This window comes from Capricornis sumatraensis, chromosome 1 (genome assembly GCF_032405125.1).
Source record: "Capricornis sumatraensis isolate serow.1 chromosome 1, serow.2, whole genome shotgun sequence".
NCBI lineage: Eukaryota > Metazoa > Chordata > Mammalia > Artiodactyla > Bovidae > Capricornis > Capricornis sumatraensis.
In genome coordinates this window covers 160857611-160877663 of record NC_091069.1, presented here as the reverse complement: position 1 = coordinate 160877663, position 20053 = coordinate 160857611, and the positions used below count along the sequence as shown (strand labels likewise).

The 20053-nt window shown below is 39.5% G+C and overlaps 1 pseudogene; it reads left to right on the top strand.

Moving 5' to 3' along the window:
• Window positions 1-249: 249 nt before the first annotated feature.
• Window positions 250-19561, top strand: LOC138076185 (fatty acid-binding protein, heart pseudogene; annotated as a pseudogene).
• The last annotated feature ends 492 nt before the right edge of the window (window positions 19562-20053 follow it).

Here is a 20053-nt window from a genome sequence, read left to right as displayed (position 1 = left end):
CTGCACAACAGTGCAAGAGAGGCCATGTGGGGAATGATGAAAAACCATGCCACTCCCAGCAAGACCACTATTACTGAATGCATTCATGGAGAGTAATAGTAATAATTAGCTATTAATGGAGAGCCTCGCTCCCACCCTTACCCAGGAGCAACAAAGAGCACCCTTCTACCACCAGTGTCAATGGAATTCAAGTGAGACCCCCACCTGACACAAATGGACTTCAGCAATAAATTTTAAAAATTATGTACCATGACCATACGGTATGTTTACTCTAAGGAGGCTAGAATAGTCCAATATTAAAAAGTGAATCAATGTAATACACCATATTAATAGGCTAAGAAAAATTACATGACCATTATTATCTGATGCAGAAAAAGCAGTTGGCCACACCCACTACCTATTTAAACTACAAACTCTCAAACTAGACAGACAGGAACTTTCTCGTCTTGATGAAAATCCTCTACAAGAAGCCTCCAGATAACATCATATTTGGGCTTCCCTGGTGGCTCAGTGGTAAAAATCTGCATGCCAGTGCAGGAGACATGGGCTCCATCCCTGGGGTGGGAAGATCCCCTGGAGAAGGAAATGGCAACCCACTCCAGTATTCTTGCCTGGGAAATCTCATGCACAGAGGAGGCTGCCAGGCCATAGTTCATGGGGTCATAAAAGAGTCAGACACAATGTAGCAACTGAATAACAAAGGCAACATCATATTTAATGGTGAAAGACTAAAAGCTTTCCCTAAGGTCACAAGACAGGATGTCTGCTCTCCTCACTCTATTCACCATAGTTGTGAAAGTTTTAGCCAGTGCATTATGGCAAGTAAAGGGAGGAAAAGGCATACAGAGAAGAAAGGGATCGAACCCACATCTACTGCATCTCCTGGGGCACTTGCAAGCACAGATTAGAAAGCAAGACGTAAAATCATCCCTGTTTGCAGATGACGTGACCATCTATTAAGGAAATTCAAATAAATTTTTTAAGCTGTTTAGTGAGTTCAGCAAGGTCACAGGATAATATAAAGTCAACATACAAAGATCAGTTGTATATTTATATATTAGCAATGAACACACAGACACCAAAAATCATGGATTGGAAGACAACATATAGGGATGCCCAGAATGATTAAGGTTTATCATAATCACTATCAAAATTTCAGTAAAACTTTTTGAAATGTCTAGTAGACAAGACTATTCTATATGAAATGATTTTAAAAAATAGAATGAGAAGAATTCTTCTACCTGATTTCAAAGTTTATTTTATAGCCTACCTAAAGCAATCAAGACTGTGTGGTACTAACAGATGGATAGACATGTACATCACTGGAATGTCATAGAGAATCCAGAAATAGACCAACACAAGTATGGCTGATTAATTTTCTACAAAGGTACAAAAGAAATTTAATGGAATATGTATAATAGCTTTCATAAATGGTACTGGAGTAAATGAACATCCATAAGTAAAAGAATGAACCTTAATGCAGACCTCAAACCTTATATAAAATCTGAAAGATCACAGCTTTAAATGTAAAACATAAAACTATAAAAAATAGATAACATAGGAGAAGACTTTGAGGATCTAAGGCTTGGTAAAGAGTCCTCAGAAATAATATCAAAAGTCTGATCCACAAAAGAAAAAACTTAATAAACTGGACTTCATCAAAGTTCAAAAGGAAAGTTTGCTCTGTGAGAGATTCTGTTAAGAAGATGAAAGACAAGCTGTATAATAGGAGAAAATATGTGACAAAGGACTTAGGTTTAGAGTATACAAAGAATTCTCAAAAATCACCAGTTAAAAAAATTCAATTAAGGGACTTTCCTGGGGTCCAGTGGTTAAGACCCTATGCTTCCACTGCAGGAGTCATAGACTCAGTCCCTAGTTGGGGAACTAGGATCCCGCATGCTGTGCAGTGCAGCCAAAAAAATTGTTTTAATTCAATTAAAAACTGGGGAAGAAACATAAACAGACATTTTACCAATGAAAATCCATAATGTCAAATGTGATACTACTTTAATTAAACTCCTTTTTATGGGACATAGGGAGAAAAGTAAAATAAAAGCTGTTTCCTATCATTATTCAACTCCCAAACATGGGCAGTACAATGAAAAGAACAGCAATATAATTTCTGTGTATTTACATCCCTCAGCATCCTTCCAACCTCAGAACATAGACATAAAAAATTGTACTCCAGTTTTAGTTAATCAATGCATCAAACTCGGGAAAGTGAATTAAACGTTTTTATGCCTACTACAAGTAAGACATACATAGGTGTTTTCTCATTTATTCATTTAAACTTTCTAACAAATTTGTGAGACCGATATTATTATCCTCCTCATACAAATGAGAAAATCAAAACTCTGGAAGTCTATGATAACTTGATAAGTCCATAAAGTTAGTTAAATAATGGATTCTGAATATATTAAATTCTATTTTTGTTGTTATTTTTTATTGTTTAGTTGCTAAGTCATGTCTGACTCTTTGCAACCAGGCTTCTCTGACCATGGAATTCTCCAGGCAAGAATACTGAATTGCATTGCCATTTCCTTCTCCAGGGGATTTTTCTAACCCAGAGATCAAACCTGTGTCTCCCGATGGGCAGGCAGATTCTTTACCACTGAGCCAGGAGGGAGGGATACCCTGCTGAATTCTATACAAATAATCTATCTCATTTCTAACAGGAGATGATAGCACAATCTAATTTCAAAACACAATACTAGAGATTTCCACATTTGGTCAAGAAGAAGTAATAAGGACTGAATTTATTCTCTCACCAGAAATAAATTTAAAATTGTACATAAAATGTGAAATGATATCCACTAAGATCCTGGGTGTCAGTCAATGAAGAGGCTATGAGACACAGAGCTCAGTTAGAACCAGGTGGTCTCCCTGACTAGGAGAGATGAGGCAGGAAGGAAAGGAAACCAAGGTAACTAGGGTTTGCAAGAGAAACTGGGGGAGCAAAGAGAGTTGAACAAAGAAAATCTCTGAAAATCTACATAGTCTCTCTCAATTACTCAGTTATGTGCCAATTAGCACATGCATGTGAAGAAACTACCCAAGGCTGGGGAAAGGGCACCCAAGGGATTGGAGACGGAATCAGCAAACTTCAGCCAGCGGGTCAGCCATCTGTTTTTGTAAATAAAATTTTATTGGAGTCAAACATATCATTCATATGCTCTAATGACTACTTCGTGCTAAACTAGCAGAGTTGAGTGGATGCAAGAGAATCTGTATGTCTCACCAAGCCTAAAATATTTACTATCTACATCCTTAAAAAATTTGCTGATCCTTGCATTTAAATGACCCCTCATCAAACCAAAACTAGGACTATGTAAAGGGAACATGGTGTCTAGGACACAAAATTTTAGAAGGTACTCAAGCTCAGGTGCAGACCCTGAGAGTGCCGCCTTAGATTTTTCACCCTTGACAGGTGCACTGCCCAGAGCCAACACTCAAAAAAGGTCCTGGACGACAAGAAGAAAACTTGTGGCAGTACAAACGTCCTGTATCTTAACTGCATCAATGTCAGTATCCTGGTTGTCATTTTGTCCTATTGTTCATAAAATATTATTGGGTTGGCCAAATCTTTCCACAAGGTGTAATGGAAACACTCGAAGGAACTTTTTCACTAACCCAGTACTATCAGATTCAATAAAGGGAAAGGGCATGTGGGCTTTCTTTGTACTGTTTCTTACACTCGAATTTATTATTACTTCAAAAGTTTAATTAAAATTTTAAATATTCTCCAATTAATAATACATGTGAAAAAATTTTTTTTAAATGCACTCGATAATTTGCTCACCTCACTCTAGTTCTAGCTTTTTTCCATACAAAGCCAGGAATATAGCAGTTCACACCAGATACAGACCAAAAGCTCATAATGCACAGGGCATTGGATAGAGCAGTCAGAGCAATTTGGCCTTAGTACTAGAAAAAAGAATCTGTCAGTAAAGAATATGCCTGCAGTGCAGGAGACCACCTGCAGTGCAGGAGACGCAGGTTTGATCCCTGGGTCAGGAAGATCCCCTGGAGAAGGAAATGACAACCCATTCCAGTATTCTTGCCTGGAAAATCCCATGACCAGAGGAACATGGCAGGCTACAGTCCATGGGGTCACAAGGGTTGGACACGGCTGAGGGTCTAAACCACCACCACTGGAAAAAATTAGCCACAGATTAAAAGTATCGCTGGTCCCACCTAATAGAAATTAAAGGTGAGACCAAAATGGATCAAACTGTTTTCAGGTAACTTAACCATGTCCCAGAACAAAGCTCAAGAGTATGTAAAAGAATATAAATATATCTAGCACCCAAAAAAGGTAAAAAATTAAATGTCTGGCATCTAGTAAAAAATTACCAGGCATGCAAAGAAGATAAAAAAAGGTTCATGATAAGGAGAGGAATCAATCGACTGAAATTGCCCCAACTTTTGCACATCACTGGTAGAAAGGTAAATTGGGAAAGTCACTGTGGTAAACAGTATGGAGGTTTCTCAAAAGCTAAAACTAGACCTACCATATGACCCAGCGATTCCACTCCTGGATACATATCAAAAATAAAATACACACACTCAAACACAATGGAATACTGCTGCTGCTGCTCCTGCTCCTAAGTCACTTCAGTCATGTCCGACTCTGTTCGACCCCATAGACGGGAGCCCACCAGGCTCCCCCGTCCCTGGGATTCTCCAGGCAAGAACACTGGAGTGGGTTGCCATTTCCTTCTCCAATGCATGAAAGTGAAAAGTGAAAGTGAAGTCGCTCAGTCGTGTCCAACTCTTCACGACCCCGTGGGCTACAGCCTACCATGCTCCTCCCCCATGGGATTTTCCAGGCAAGAGTACTGGAGTGGGGTGCCATTGCCTTCTCCGAATGGAATACTACTCAGCCATAAAAGAGAATGAAATATTGCCATTTGCAGCAATGTGGATGGACTTGAAGGGAATACTAAGTGAAGTAAATCAGACAGAGAAAGAAAAATACTGTATGATATCACTTATATGTGGAATCCAAAAATACAAAAATCTATTAAATATAATAAAAAAAGAAGCACTCTCCCAGATATAGAGAATAAGCTAGTTGTTACCAGTGGGGAGAGAGAAGGGAGGTAGGCAGAATAAGAGGTAGAGGATTAAAAAGTAGAAGCTATTAGATATAAAATAAGCTACAAGGATGCACCATACAAAACAGGAAATATAGACAATATTTTATAAAAATACAAAATTTGTGAATCAAATTTAAAAATTGTGAATCACTGGATTGTACACCTAACAAAATATTTTATACCAATTATGCTTCAATAAAAAAGAAGCTGTCCCAGAAATGACACAGAAGAGAGAATTAGTAGAAAAAGAATGTTATTTTAGTTGCATTTTATAAATTTAAGAATCTGGAGGAAAGACTGAATATGTGAAGTAGAGGCATAGAAAGCCTTTAAAAATGGGCACAAACCAGACTTCTAGAGATGAAAAGACAATGTCTGAGAGGAAAACACATTGTGTTATGGGAGAAAACACATTGCAAAAGAAAATGATTGATGAACTCAAAAACATTGCAATCAAAACTATCCACAATAAAACTGTGAGTATGTACTAAAAAACAAACAAACAAACAAAAAAAGAGAATTGATGAGCTGTGGGGCAATTTCAAGCAATCTGAAATACATGCAATTAGAATCCCAATTAGAAGAAAAGAGAAAAAAGGAATTACAAATGCATAGATCCAAAAAACTAAAAGCACAAAAAGATGTGGAAAACTATGTGAAAACACATCAAATCAAATTGCTCTGATAAAGAATCTGCCTGAAATGCAGGAGACTCCAGTTCAATTCTTGGATCTGGAAGATCCCCGAGAGAAGGAATAGGCTACCCACTCTAGTATTCCTGGGCTTTCCTGATGGCTCAGCTGGTAAAGAATTCATTCACCTTCAATGTAGGCATCCTGGGTTCAATCCCTTGGTTGCAAAGATAAAGGGAATAGCTACCCACTCTGGTATTCTGGCCTGGAGAATTCCATGGACAGAAGAGCCTGGCAGGCTACAGTCCATGGGGTCAGAGTCAGACACAACTGAATGACTCTCACTTTTACTTTATTAATTTAAAAAAGTAGTGCACTGGGATGACCCAGAGGGATGGTATGGGGAAGGAGGTGGGAGGGGGGGTTCAGGATAGGGAACATGTGTACACCAGTGGCAAATTCATGTTGATGTGTGGCAAAACCAATATAATATTGTAAAGTAAAAAATAATAATAATAAAAATTAACTTCATGAATTTAAAAAATAAATAAATAAAAAGCTTAATTTTTGTTGGAAAAAAAACAGAAAAAAATACATGTTATATACACGGGCACACAAGTCCTATTGACATCATATTTGGATGGCAGCATATTTCACACTGAAAACAATACAAAAAAGACCAGAAAGCAATATCTTAAAACCCCTGAAAGAAAAAACAAAACATGTCAACCAATAATGCTTTATCCCAAGGAAACTATTTTTTTCAAAACAATTATTCCTAATGAAGAAAGTCAGATTCCCTTATCAAAGAAAAAAGGAGTATATGTGTATGCATGTATGATTCTGTTTATATAACCTTCTGGAAAATGTGCAATCTAATCTACAGTGACAGAAGGCAGATCAGTGGTTGCCTGAAGATGTGGAGGACAGAGAGAAGCAGAAGGAGAGATTAAAGGGAGCAGAAGTGAGCTACTGGGATGATGATGTCTCCACTGTCTTTAGAGCGGCTGTGATTTTACCAAATGTAGGCATATGTCACACCTACCAAAATGCTAAATATCTGAAGTTTGCTATGATTCAATAAAGTTATTTAAAAGTACATAATTTTATGGTACTGATGAACCTGTTTGTAGGGCAGTAATACAGACAGAGACACAGAGAACAGACGTGTGGACACAGCAGGAGAAGAAGACAGGGGGACACGTTAAGAGAGAAGCATTGAAACATACACATTAGACGGAAGTGTTAGTCACTCATCGCTCAGTTGTGTCTGACTCTTTGCAGCCCCACGGACTGTAGCTCACCAGCCAGTGGGAATTTGCTGTATGACTTAGGGAGATCAAGTGCAGTCAGTCTAGAGGAGTGGGATGGGGTGGGATGTTGGAGGGAGGCTAATGAGGGAGAGGACATATGTATACCTATGGCTGATTCACGCTGATGTATAGCAGAAACCAATGCAACATTGTAAAGCAATTATCCTCCAATTAAAAATAAATAAATTTTTATACCACATAGTTTTAGTATTAAAAAATACATGACATATGAGCCGTGAAGTACAAAAATAAAGCAAACATCTCTGAACCCTACCAAGTTGGACTTCTCAAACCCATAACTTCTCCTTCTCTCCTCCAAGAAAGTAAATATTATTTTGCTTTTATTATATAATTATTATGTATTATATATAATTATGTATTCCAAGAAATTATTGTGGTTTTGATAAAAGTAAACAAATATCATTTCTCTTTATATGTCTAAAGAATATAACACAGGAGTGTTTCAAATCCAAATTAATGAAAGTTATGTCTTTCCAAACATTTTTCAATGTAACACACTAGTGACATGAAAAAACGACCTTATGTATTAATATCATTAGTAAGTCACCTTTTATTCTTATGAAATTTTAACCATATTGTTAGATTTTATTTAATCACATTTACCAATAATTCCACTTGCAGCCATTTTGGCTACTAACTGGATTTGAAGCTCTTCACTGTACATGATGCCCCTGCTCACCCAGCACATATCATCTCATTTCTGACCAGTTCAGTCACTCAGTCGTGTCCAACTCTTTGCGACCCCATGAATTGCAGCACGCCAGACATCCCTGTCCTTCACCAATTCCCAGCGTTCCTAAACTTATGTGCATCGAGTTGGTGATGCCTTCCAGCTATCTCATCCTCTGTCATCCCCTTCTCCTCCTGCCCCCAATCCCTCCCAGCATCAGAGTCTTTTCCAATGAGTCAACTCTTCGCATGAAGTGGCCAAAGTGTTGGAGTTTCAGCTTCAGCATCAGTCCTTCCAATGAACACCCTGGGTTGATCTCCTTTAGGATGGACTGGTTGGATCTCCTTGCAGTCCAAGGGACTCTCAAGAGTCTTCTCCAGCACCACAGCTCAAAAGCATCAATTATTTGGCACTCAGCTTTCTTCACAGTCCAACTCTCACATCCATACATGACCACTGGAAAAACCATAGCCTTGACTAGATGGACCTTTGTTGACAAAGTAATGTCTTTGCTTTTTAATATGCTGTCTATGTTGGTCATAACTTCTCTTCCAAGGAGTAAGCATCTTCTAATTTCATGGCTGCAGTCACCAACTGTAGTGATTTTGGAGCCCCCCAAAATAAAGTCTGACACTGTTTCCACTGTTTCCCCATCTATTTCCCATGAAGTGATGGGACCAGAGGCCATGATCTTAGGTTTCTGAATGTAATCTTCTCATTTGGCACAAACTAAATATGGTTTTTACCATGAGGACTTCTGAAAACTTGGAAATAAGCAATGCATTCTATGAATTAAATATTAGAAACACCAGAGAGCCACGTGAGGAAGTAAGCCAAGAGCTCACTTGGAAAATTTTTATTAAAGAGCAGACAGATTCAAAATTTTAAACAAGTTGCCTTGTTTCTAATCTTAGAAAGAGAGACGTGAGCTCTTCACTGTGTCTTTGCAGAAAAGGGGAATGGTTAGTCCGATGGTTAATCCTACATGTTAACCTGACTGAGCCATGAGATATCCAGACATCTGGTCAAATGTTATTTTTGGTGTTTCTCTGAGAATATTTTTGGATAAAATTAATATTTAAATTGGTAGACTGAAAAGCAGATTACCCTCCTTAATATCAGTAGGCCTCAACCAATTAGTTAAAAGTTTGGATAGAACAAAAACACTGACCCAAGCAAGGGAAAATTCTCCTACTTGACTGCTTTCAAAATGGGACATTGACTTTTCCCTGTCTTTGGATTTGAACTGAATCTTTGGCTCATCCTGTGTCTTGAACTTGCCAGCCTTCCAAATGGAACTACACCATAGGTTCTCCTACGCGCCAGGTCTTTGGACTCATACGGGGAACAAAATCATTGGTCCTCCTTGGTCCTTACCTTGCCACTCACCCTGCATATCTTGAGACTGTGTCAGTTCAGTTCAGTTTAATCACTCAGTCATCTCCAACTCTTTGTGACCCCATGAACCACAGCACACTAGGCCTCCCTGTCCATCACCAACCCCCAGAGTCCACCCAAATCCATGTCTATTAAGTCAGAGATACCATCCAACTGTCTCATCCTCTGCCATCCCCTTCGCCTCCTGCCCTCAGTCTTTCCCAGCATCAGGGTCTTTTCAAATGAGTCAGCTCTTCACATAAGGTGGCCAAAGTATTGGAGTTTCAGCTTCAACATCAGTCCTTCCAATGAACACTCAGGACTAATCTCCTTTAGGATGGACTGGTTGGATCTCCTTGCAGTCCAAGGGATTCTTAAGAGTCTTCTTCAACACCACAGTTCAAAAGCATCAATCTTTTGGCGCACAGCTTTCTTTATAGTCCAACTCTCACATCCATACATGACCACTGGAAAAACCATAGCCTTTACTAGACGAACCTTTGTTGACAAAGTAATGTCTCTGCTTTTGAATATGCTGTCTATGTTGGTCATAACTTTCCTTCCAAGGAGTAACCATCTTTTAACTTCATGGCTGCAGTTACCATCTGCAGTGATTTTGGAGCCCAGAAAAATAAAGTCAGCCATTGTTTCCCCATCTATTTGCCATGAAGAGACAAGACCAGATGCCGTGATCTTAGTTTTCTGAATGCTGAGCTTTAAGCCAACTTTTTCACTCTCTTTCATTTTCATCAAGAGGTTCTGTAGTTCTTCACTTTCTGCCATAAGGGTGGTGTCATCTGCACATCTGAGGTTATTGATATTTCTCCTGGCAATCTTGATTCCAGCTTGTGCTTCCTGCAGCCCAATGTTTCTCATAATGCATTCTGAATTTAAGTTAAATAAGCAGGGTGACAATATACAGCCTTGACGTACTCCTTTTCCTATTTGGAACCAGTCTGTTGTTCCATGTCCAGTTCTAACTGTTGCTTCCTGACCCGCATACAGATTTCTCAAGAGGCAGGTCAGGTGGTCTGGTATTCCCATCTCTTTCAGAATTTTCCACAGTTTATTGTGATCCACACAGTCAAAGGCTTTGGCATAGTCAATCAAGCAGAAATAGATGTTTTTCTGGAACTCTCTTGCTTTTTCCATGATCCAGTGGATGTTGGCAATTTGATCTCTAGTTCCTCTGCCTTTTCTAAAACCAGCTTGAGTATCTGGAAGTTCACGGTTCACGTATTGCTGAAGCCTGGCTTGGAGAATTTTGAGCCTTACTTTACTAGTGTGTGAGATGAGTGCAACTGTGCAGTACTTTGAGCATTCTTTGTCATTGCCTTTCTTTGGGATTGGAATGAAAACATACCTTTTCCAGTCCTGTGGCCACTGCTTGAGACTTTTTAGCGTCCATAATTGCATGAGTCAATTCTTTATATTAATTCTCTTTATATTTACCAATATAAATACATAACTATTCATTCTGATTCTCTGGAGAACCCTAACTAACACAGTCAGTGTGGAGTACAGAAATTGGTGGAACAAAGAGGTGAAAGGCCTCTAGTAGTCCCACAACTAATGGCAGTCAAGGAGGATTTCTTCCCTGGTCCACAGACTCCACCTTCCTGAAATCTATTCCAAGCATGACTTCATTATGAAGATTTTTAAGCTATCACATCTCGACACAATTTAACCTCAAACCAACTATGGATTTGTGTTCAGGTCCATACTCACTGAACAACCTCTGTTTGCAATTTAGCTTTCCATGAACAACTTGTCACCTGGAAAAACCCTCTCTTCATGCCAAGCATTTAAGATTGTGTGACATGCTGTATGAGAACCTGTTCTTCTTGCTGAATTGGCATTTTATCAGGCTTCTTTTGATGAAAGCATTTTTATTTCCTTCAGTCCATGCTGGATGATTCAACATTCCAGACATAAAATTAGGAATGTAACTTTGTGTGTATGTTTTTGTGTTAGTAACTCAGTCATGTCTGACTCTTTGTGACCCCATGAACTGTAGCTTGCCAGGCTCCTCTGCCTACGGGGATTTCCCACGGGAGAATACTGGAGTGGGTTGCCATTCCCTTCTCCAGGGGATCTTGACTTAGGCCTAGACAAATACAAGTTTCTGTGGTTGGTTGGGTGATGGTAAGAGACAAAATCTAGACCAATAGTAATCAGCCCCAAGACTTCCACTAGAACTATTTGCAAATATTTGGAATGAGACATGTTCTTTATGGCAGCTGCTAAATGGCTAGAACTTAAGTCTGGAGTTCCATAGTCAACTTTGCCATATTTACTTGACTGAGAACAAAGCTAATGCAGAGGAAAACAATGCCAACAGATAGGTTATATCTACACTACTTAATCTAATATCTGAATCCAGCTATCTCTGAAGGCAACAGTGTTCTTTCCAGTTTTGGAAGCCAACAATTTTTATATTGGTTTAGTCTGCTTGGCATAAGGCAGCTTGTATTGTGTCTGGGCTTTTGTAACTTTCCATGGAAAAAAATAACTAACTCACACATATCAAATTAAAAAATAAATTCTCTGTATTATGTACTGGTCTCTGTGAACCTAGAGAGTAAACCCACTCTTGGTATGCTGACAGATCGTATTTTTGAGTGTACAGAACTGAGGATCAGACCTTGGATTAGAACAAATTCATGAATTCAAATGCTGGTCTGAGAGGAAGTATAGTGTAGGAGGTAAGAACATGCACTTAACCATAATAAGGTTGCATTGCAATGGATCCTGCCTGTTTACTCAGTGAGCGTTCTTGAGCACGCAAGTTATTTAACTCCTCTCATTCTCAGTGCTCACATTTGTTAAGTGGAGTAATTAATATTCCATTTAATCAAACTCATAGTATATACCAAGAGAATTCAGTAAAAGTACAAGTAACAACAAGAGTTAAGAGTTACTGGTCATCCATTATTTACAAACCATTGCTTTAAGTCATATCAGTTCAGTTCAGTTCAGTCACTCAGTCGTGTCAACTCTTTGCAACCCCATGAATTACAGTACGCCAGGCCTCCCTGTCCATCACCAACTCACGTCCAGACTCACATCCATCGAGTCAGTGATGCCATCCAGCCATCTCATCCTCTGTCGTCCCCTCCTCCTCCTGCTCCCAATCCCTCCCAGCATCAGAGTCTTTTCCAATGAGTCAACTCTTCACATGAGGTGGCCAAAGTACTGGAGTTTCAGCTTTAGCATCATTCCTTCCAAAGAAATCCCAGGGCTGATCTCCTTCAGAATGGACTGGTTGGATCTCCTGGCAGTCCAAGGGACTCTCAAGATCTTCTCCAACACCACAGTTCAAAAGCATCAATTCTTCAGCACTCAGCTTTCTTCACAGTCCAACTCTCACATCCATACTTGACTACTGGAAAAACCATAGCCTTGACTAGACAGACCTTAGTCGGCAAAGTAATGTCTCTGCTTTTGAATATGCTGTCTAGGTTGGTGATAACTTTTCTTCCAAGGAGTAAGCATCTTTTAATTTCATGGCTGCGGTCACCATCTGCAGTGATTTTGGAGCCCAAAACAATGAAATCTGACACTGTTTCCACTGTTTCCCCATCTATTTCCCATGAAGTGATGGGACCGGTTGCCATGATCTTCGTTTTCTGAATGTTGAGCTTTAGGCCAACTTATTCACTCTCCTCTTTCACTTTCATCAAGAGGCTTTTTAGTTCCTCTTCACTTTCTGCCATACATGCTTTTATTGGTCATTTGGGGCTTGATATTTTTTTGGCTTTTTGGTCAGAATCAGCAAGATATGAAAATATTTTTACCATTCTTGGTTTTGGACCCCTCTAGTCTCCTTGTATTAAAAAAAAAAGAAAATATTCAAGTCCTTCCATTTGATTAAAGGAGTTCATCTAGAAATAGAAAAACTGAAACTGAAAATAAAATATCAAAAAAGAAAAAAAATGTCACCCTGTCCTCTGGCAAATTTAAAGTTATAATTCATCCAACTTTAGTCAGTCTGAGAAACCACATAATATCCTAAGCCTTCAAAACTTAGCAGCTATTCATGAACAATGAAGAAAGCTCAGTTAAAACCCTTCTGTGGTCTCCCTGAACTCATGAACTCTAATGACTTTTCTGGCTCTTTTTTCGTGCAGTTCAACTTGTAACAAAGGTGACAGCTTTCAGAAAACAGTGGTTCAATCACTAACCAGAGTGTGGATCTTATGAGAACAGGGCTGGACTTTCAACCAACTGGCTCCATAGACAACTTGGCCTCAAGAAACAAAATATCAAACTCCATAACTATGATCAGCACTGCTACCTCAAAAGCCATTCTTCCAAATACTTGTCCTTAATTGTAGCAGCAACCTGGTAAGAGAATATGGGTGTCTCAAAATAACCCACCATAACTATTAGTTCAGTTCAGTTCAGTTCAGCCACTTAGTCATGTCCGACTCTTTGTGACCCCATGAATTGTAGCATGCCAGGCCTCCCTGTCCATCACCAACTCCCGGAGTTCACTCAAACTCACATCCATCGAGTCCGTGATGCCATCCAGCCATCTCATCCTCTGTCATCCCCTTTTCCTCCTGCCCCCAACCCATCCCAGCATCAGAGTCTTTTCCAATGAGTCAACTCTTCACATAAGGTGGCCAAAGTACTGGAGTTTCAGCTTTAGCATCATTCCTTCCAAGGAACACCCAGGACTGATCTCCTTCAGAATGGCCTGGTTGGAACTCCTTGCAGTCCAAGGGACTCTCAAGAGTCTTCTCCAACACCAAGGTTCAAAAGCATCAATGCTTCGGTGCTCAGCTTTCTTCACAGTCCAACTCTCACATCCATACATAACCACTGGAAAAATCATGGCCTTGACTAGACGGACCTTTGTTGGCAAAGTAATGTCTCTGCTTTTGAATATGCTACCTAGGTTGGTGATAACTTCTCTTCCAAGGAGTAAGCATCTTTTAATTTCATGGCTGCAATCACCATCTGCAGTGATTTTGGACCCCAGAAAAATAAAATCTGACACTGTTTCCATCATAACTATGAGAAGAAACAATTGTAGCACAAGACCTACAATTTCCTTCCTACCTGCTTTCATCAACTTTCTCATCTAAGGACATAGACCATATTGAATATCTACTTGAAGCTATAGGGATTTACATTCAAATGTGGAACTTAAAACATTCATGAGACAACTGTAGAACAATTTTGCAGATGGAAATGAAAAAACAATCTTAATAATCAGGCCATGCAATGGTTTACTGTATGTCCATTTGTGTATAGAGCTGGTCATTTAACTTGTAAGATGACTTAGTTAAGGACTGAATAGATGAGGAAGCTGAAGCTCAAAACACTTAAGAAATGTGACTGGTATCACACAATTTAAAGGGGCTTCCTAGGTGGCACTAGTGGTAAAGAACCCACCTGCCAACACAGGAGACATAAGAGATGAGGTTTCAATCCCTGGGTTGGGAAGATCCCCTGGAGGAGGGTATGGCAACCCACTCCAGTATTCTTGCCTGGAGAATCACATGGACAGAGGAGCATTGCAGGCAACAGTCCATGGGGTTTCAAAGAGCTGGACATGACTGAACCAACTTAGCACCCACCCCGCAACCCCCCCACCCAACCCCCATCCCCACCCAACCCCCATCCCCACCCACCCCCCCCCACACACACAGTTTAAAGATAGAATGCAAGATCTGACCCAGTTTCATGTAAGGACTGAACCACAGTGCTGTATTGTTTCTCTTATAGAGAAGGAAGAACAATGCAGAGAAAGTCAAACTATTTTTGTGCAAATGTGATCTACTGAATCGGGCAGCAGTATTGGGAAACAGCCTTTCATGCCAGAGGGATTTTCTCTGTCTTCTGCATGCAATTGCTTCCGATCAGAGAGTTAAACAGTAGACTTGCATAAGACTGATTGGAACAGAGTGGTCATTACTTTTCCAAAACTGCCCATTGCACCTTGGCAGATATTTATGTTTTTCTAAAACAGGAGAATGCCCAGAAGCACTGCCATGAATCGAAATGCATAGACCTTTTAGCTGGATTCTTAGGGGGCAACTTTACAAGTGCTTGAAATAATGGCTAAAGCAATTTTTTTAAATGTATTCAAATAACAGTTATAAGCACAGTCAGATTGTTCTACCTAAGAAAAAGAAAGGTAATTACCTGTAAAACACATAAAATGCATATTGTTTACTCATCGTTAACTCTGCACACCTTTATGCTAATGGATAGACTAAGACAAGCTTCCAACTATAAGGTGACAGAAAGAGCCAGAGTAAGTCGGAGAAACACAAAGACAAAGACCTTCCCAGCTGACTGGATGACATCCCAGTAGCCTTCAAGCATCCCTGTGTATTCTTCACAACCTTCAATCACCTGTGGAAGTGGTAAATAATGGGAGAAAATCCAATAGGTGCTAGAGATCACTTTACAGACATTAGTTTCTCCTTACACAGTCTCTACCAAGGTGACAGCAAACCACTTATTGGACAAAGACTAGAAAAGCAAGAAAGAATATAAATGACAAGATCCAACAGAAAAGTCAAAGTCTTAATTCTCTGAATCCCAAGAACCCTTTTATTTCTTTTCTTTCAATTTTTTTAATTGAAGTATAGTTGATTTGCTATATTGTGTTAGTTTCTGGTGTACAGCATAGTGGGAAGCACATTTTAAGGAAATGCATGGAAATTAACTAGTGTTTATTGAGTTCCAGCATTGTGCCAGGCAATTTACATATAGTATATGTCGAAACGTGTTCTCAAAAAACCTTTTAGCGCTTTTATTCCTTCATAATCTATCCTTCCTGAAGGGAAGCAGAAATTATCCAAGGAACCACTGCAAAAATGTAAGCAAATAAGAACACAGCAAAAGTCACTCCTGATTCTGACTTTATTTTGTAATGTGGTTCAGTACAGTTCAGTAGCTCAGTCTTATCTGACCGTTTGTGACCCCATGAACCGCACCACACCAGGCTTCCCAGTCCATCACTAACTCCCAGAACTTACCCAAACTAATGTCCATTGAGTCGGTGATGCCATCCAACCATCTCATCCTCTGTCGTTCCCTTCTCCTCCTGCCCTCAATCCATCCCAGCATCAGGGTCCTTACAAATGAGTCAGCCCTTCGCATCAGGTGGCCAAAGCATTGGAGTTTTAGCTTCAACATCAGTCCTTCCAATGAACACTCAGGACTGATCTCCTTTAGGATGAACTGGTTGGATCTCCTTGCAGTCCAAGGGACTCTCAAGAGTCTCCTCCAGTACCACAGTTCAGAAGCATCAATACTTCAGCTCTCAGCTTTCTTTATAGTCCAATTTACATTCATACATGACTACTAGAAAAACCATCGCCTTGACTGGATTGACCTTTGTTGACAAAGTAATGTCTCTGCTTTTTAATATGCTATCTAGGTTGGTCATAACTTTCCTTCCAAGGAGTAAGTGTCTTTTAATTTCATGGCTGCAATCACCATCTGCAGTGATTTTGGAGCCCAAAAAATGAAGTCAGCCACTGTTTCCACTATTTCCCCATCTATTTGCCATGAAGAGATGGGACCAGATGTCATGGTCTTAGTTTTCTGAATGTTGAGCTTAAACTCAACTTTTTCACTCTCCTCTTTCACTTTCATCAAGAGGCTTTTTAGATCTTCTTCACTTTCTGCTATAAGGGTGGTGTCGTCTGCATATCTGAGGTTATTGATATTTCTCCCGGCAATCTTGATTCCAGCTTGTGCTTCTTCCAGCCTAGCATTTCTCATGATGTGCTCTGCACAGAAGTTAAATGACCAGGGTAACAATATACGTCCTTGACATACTCCTTTTCCTATTTGGAACCAGTCTGTTGTTCCATGTCCAGTTCTAACTGTTGCTTCCTGACCTGCATACAGGTTTCTCAAGAGGCAGGTCAGGTGGTCTGGTATTCCCATCTCTTTCAGAATTTTCCACAGTTTATTGTTATCCAAACAGTTAAAGGTTTTGGCATAGTCGATAAAGCAGAAATAGATGTTTTTCTGGAACTCTCTTGCTTTTTCTATGATCCAATGAATCTTGGCAATATGATCTCTGGTTCCTCTGCCTTTTCTAAAACCAGCTTGAATATTTGGAAGTTCATGGTTCACGTATTGCTGAAGCCTGGCTTGGAGAATTTTGAGCATTACTTTACTAGCGTATGAAACGAGTGCAGTTGTGCAGTAGTTTGAGCACTCCTTGGCATTGCCTTTCTTTGGGATTGGAATGAAAACTGACCTTTTCCAGTCCTGTGGCCACTGCTGAGTGTTCCAAGTTTGCTGGCATATTGAGTGCAGCACTTTCACAGCATCATCTTTTAGGATTTGAAATAGCTCAACTGGAATTCCATCACCTCCACTAGCTCTGTTCGTAGTGATGCTTTCTAAGGCCCACTTGACTTCACATTCCAGTTTGTCTGGCTCTAGATGAGTGATCACACCATCATGATTATCTGGGTTGTGAAGATCTTTTTTGTACAGTTCTTCTGTGTATTCTTGCCACCTCTTCTTAATATCTTCTGGTTCTGTTAGGTCCATACCATTTCTGTCCTTTATTGAGCCCATCTTTGCATGAAATGTTCCCTAGGTATCTCTAATTTTCTTGAAGAGATCACTAGTCTTTCCCAATCTATCATTTTCCTCTATTTCTTTGCACTGATCGCTGAAGAAGGCTTTCTTACCTCTGCTTGCAATTCTTTGGAACTCTGCATTCACATGGATATATCTTTCCATTTCTCCTTTGCTTTTCACTTCCCTTCTTTTCACAGCTATTTATAGGCCTCCTTAGACAGCCATTTTGCTCTTTTTCATTTCTTTTTCTTGGGGATGGTCTTGATCCCTGTCTCCTGTACAATGTCACGAACCTCTGTCCATAGTTCATCAGGCACTCTGTTGATCAGATCTAGGCCCTTAAATCTATTTCTCACTTCCACTGTATAATTATAAGAGATTTGATTTAGGTCATATCTGAATGGTCTAGTGGTTTTCCCCACTTTCTTCAATTTAAGTCTGAATTTGGCAAAGGAGTTCATGATCTGAGCCACAATCAGCTCCCGGTCTTGTTTTTGCTTTAATGTTTTGCTTGTTTTAATGTGGTAGTTTTGGTCAGTTCTGAAAAGAATTTTGAGAACAAGCGTCTGTGACTTTCATCAAGTACTTTTACCTAGCTTATGGTGATTTCAGTAATAGAGAAAGAACCATGTTGTCAATGGCTAAAATAATTTCACTGAAATAATTTATAGTGACAGATGGACAGATAGATATGGATGTAGATATATATATATATAGATAACCTCCATTTTTTCTCGATAAACCTTTTAGCAAATATTGGTGAAGCAAAGTTTGTCTTACAAAATTACCAGTGGAAGGTCAAAACATAAAGTTGAAATATATTTGTCTAGCTGAGTGATTAGAACACTTCTAAGTGTCTAGTCCAAATTTAAGCAAGAAAGGACTCAATTCTCAATTTTTGAGCCACATCTAAAATGCTTCATATTTATACTCAAAAACACTTCTTAACAACAAGGTCCTACTGTATAGTACAGGAACTATATTCAATATCTTGTAGAAACCTAAAATAGGAAAAATCTGAAAAAGAATAGTTAATATATAATTTATATATATGTCAATGACTTTGCTGTATGCCAGAAATTAATACAACATTGTAAACCAACTATACTTCAATTTAAAAAAACCAAAAGCCAAACAAAAGCTGAAAACTGCTTCTTTTCAAATCAGCAAACTATCTGATTCCAGTTACTGTGTTTAATATGAAAGTCAAATACCACAATGCATACAAGCAGAAATGCTTGAATCAATTGCCTGAGGTTTAACTCTCGATCTACTATTCAGTAGCTCAGTAATTTAGCACAGGTTACCTAACCTTTCAAACCTCAGCATCCTCATGTATAAAATGGGTATAATGGAAGTATCTGCCTCATGTGTTGTTGCAAGAAAAATTGAAGTAAGAAAACAAACAACCTTAGAACAGTCCCTGGGCCAGCCCCAGAATCCTTGCATGCCTACTCTGGTGTCTCTTTCTCAGCCTTGCCCAGACTCCCCCTGGTGGACACCTTCATGGGCATCTGGAAGTTAGTGGACGGCAAGACTTTCAACGACTACCTGAAGTCAATCAGGGTGTATTTTGCCACCATGACCAACCTACCACATCACTGAAGTGAATGGAGACACAATCACCATAAAAACACACAGCATCTTCAAGAACACAGAGATCAGCTTCAAGCTGGGAATGGAGTTTGGTGAGACACCAGCAGATGACAGGAAGGTCAAATCCACTGTGATGTGCTGGATGGAGGCAAACTTGTTCACATGCAGAAGCGGAACAGACAGGAGGAACCCCTGGTGCAGAAAACAGTTGATGGGGCACCCATCCTGACACCCACCCAGGGCAGTGCAGTTTGCACTCACACTTACAAGAAAGAGGCATGACCTGCCCACTCCTTCAACTGCTCTTCTGCCAGTTGACTCCTCCCTGACTCAGCACCAGATTGCCTCATTTTTCTCCTCTTGCATTTTGTACAAATTCAACTTGATTGGAGGAATTCTCTTGGGGTCAGGTGGCAGCAGCCTGGATCCAGTTCCGTTCTCATTGTGTATGTTTTTGTTTTTTAACTACTTTCAAAGGGTGCTCTGACATCAATAAGCCAAAGCCAAAGTCAAAAAACAAAAACAAACAAACAAACAAAACAGAAAGCACCTGTGCCTGGTACCTTCTATGCACTGAACAGATGTCAGTTAATATGATTACCAAATTTCAAGGTATTGTAATTGTAGCAGGATAATTTGAGATACTAATCTTTTTTTACTGTTCTGTTCTCATTGATGCACAAAATTCAAAAGACTGGAAGCGATTTTGGTATATTTTTATCTTTCCCCACCGTGAAGAAAATAATCAAGATTTTTCAGTCCTAGCATGTAAGA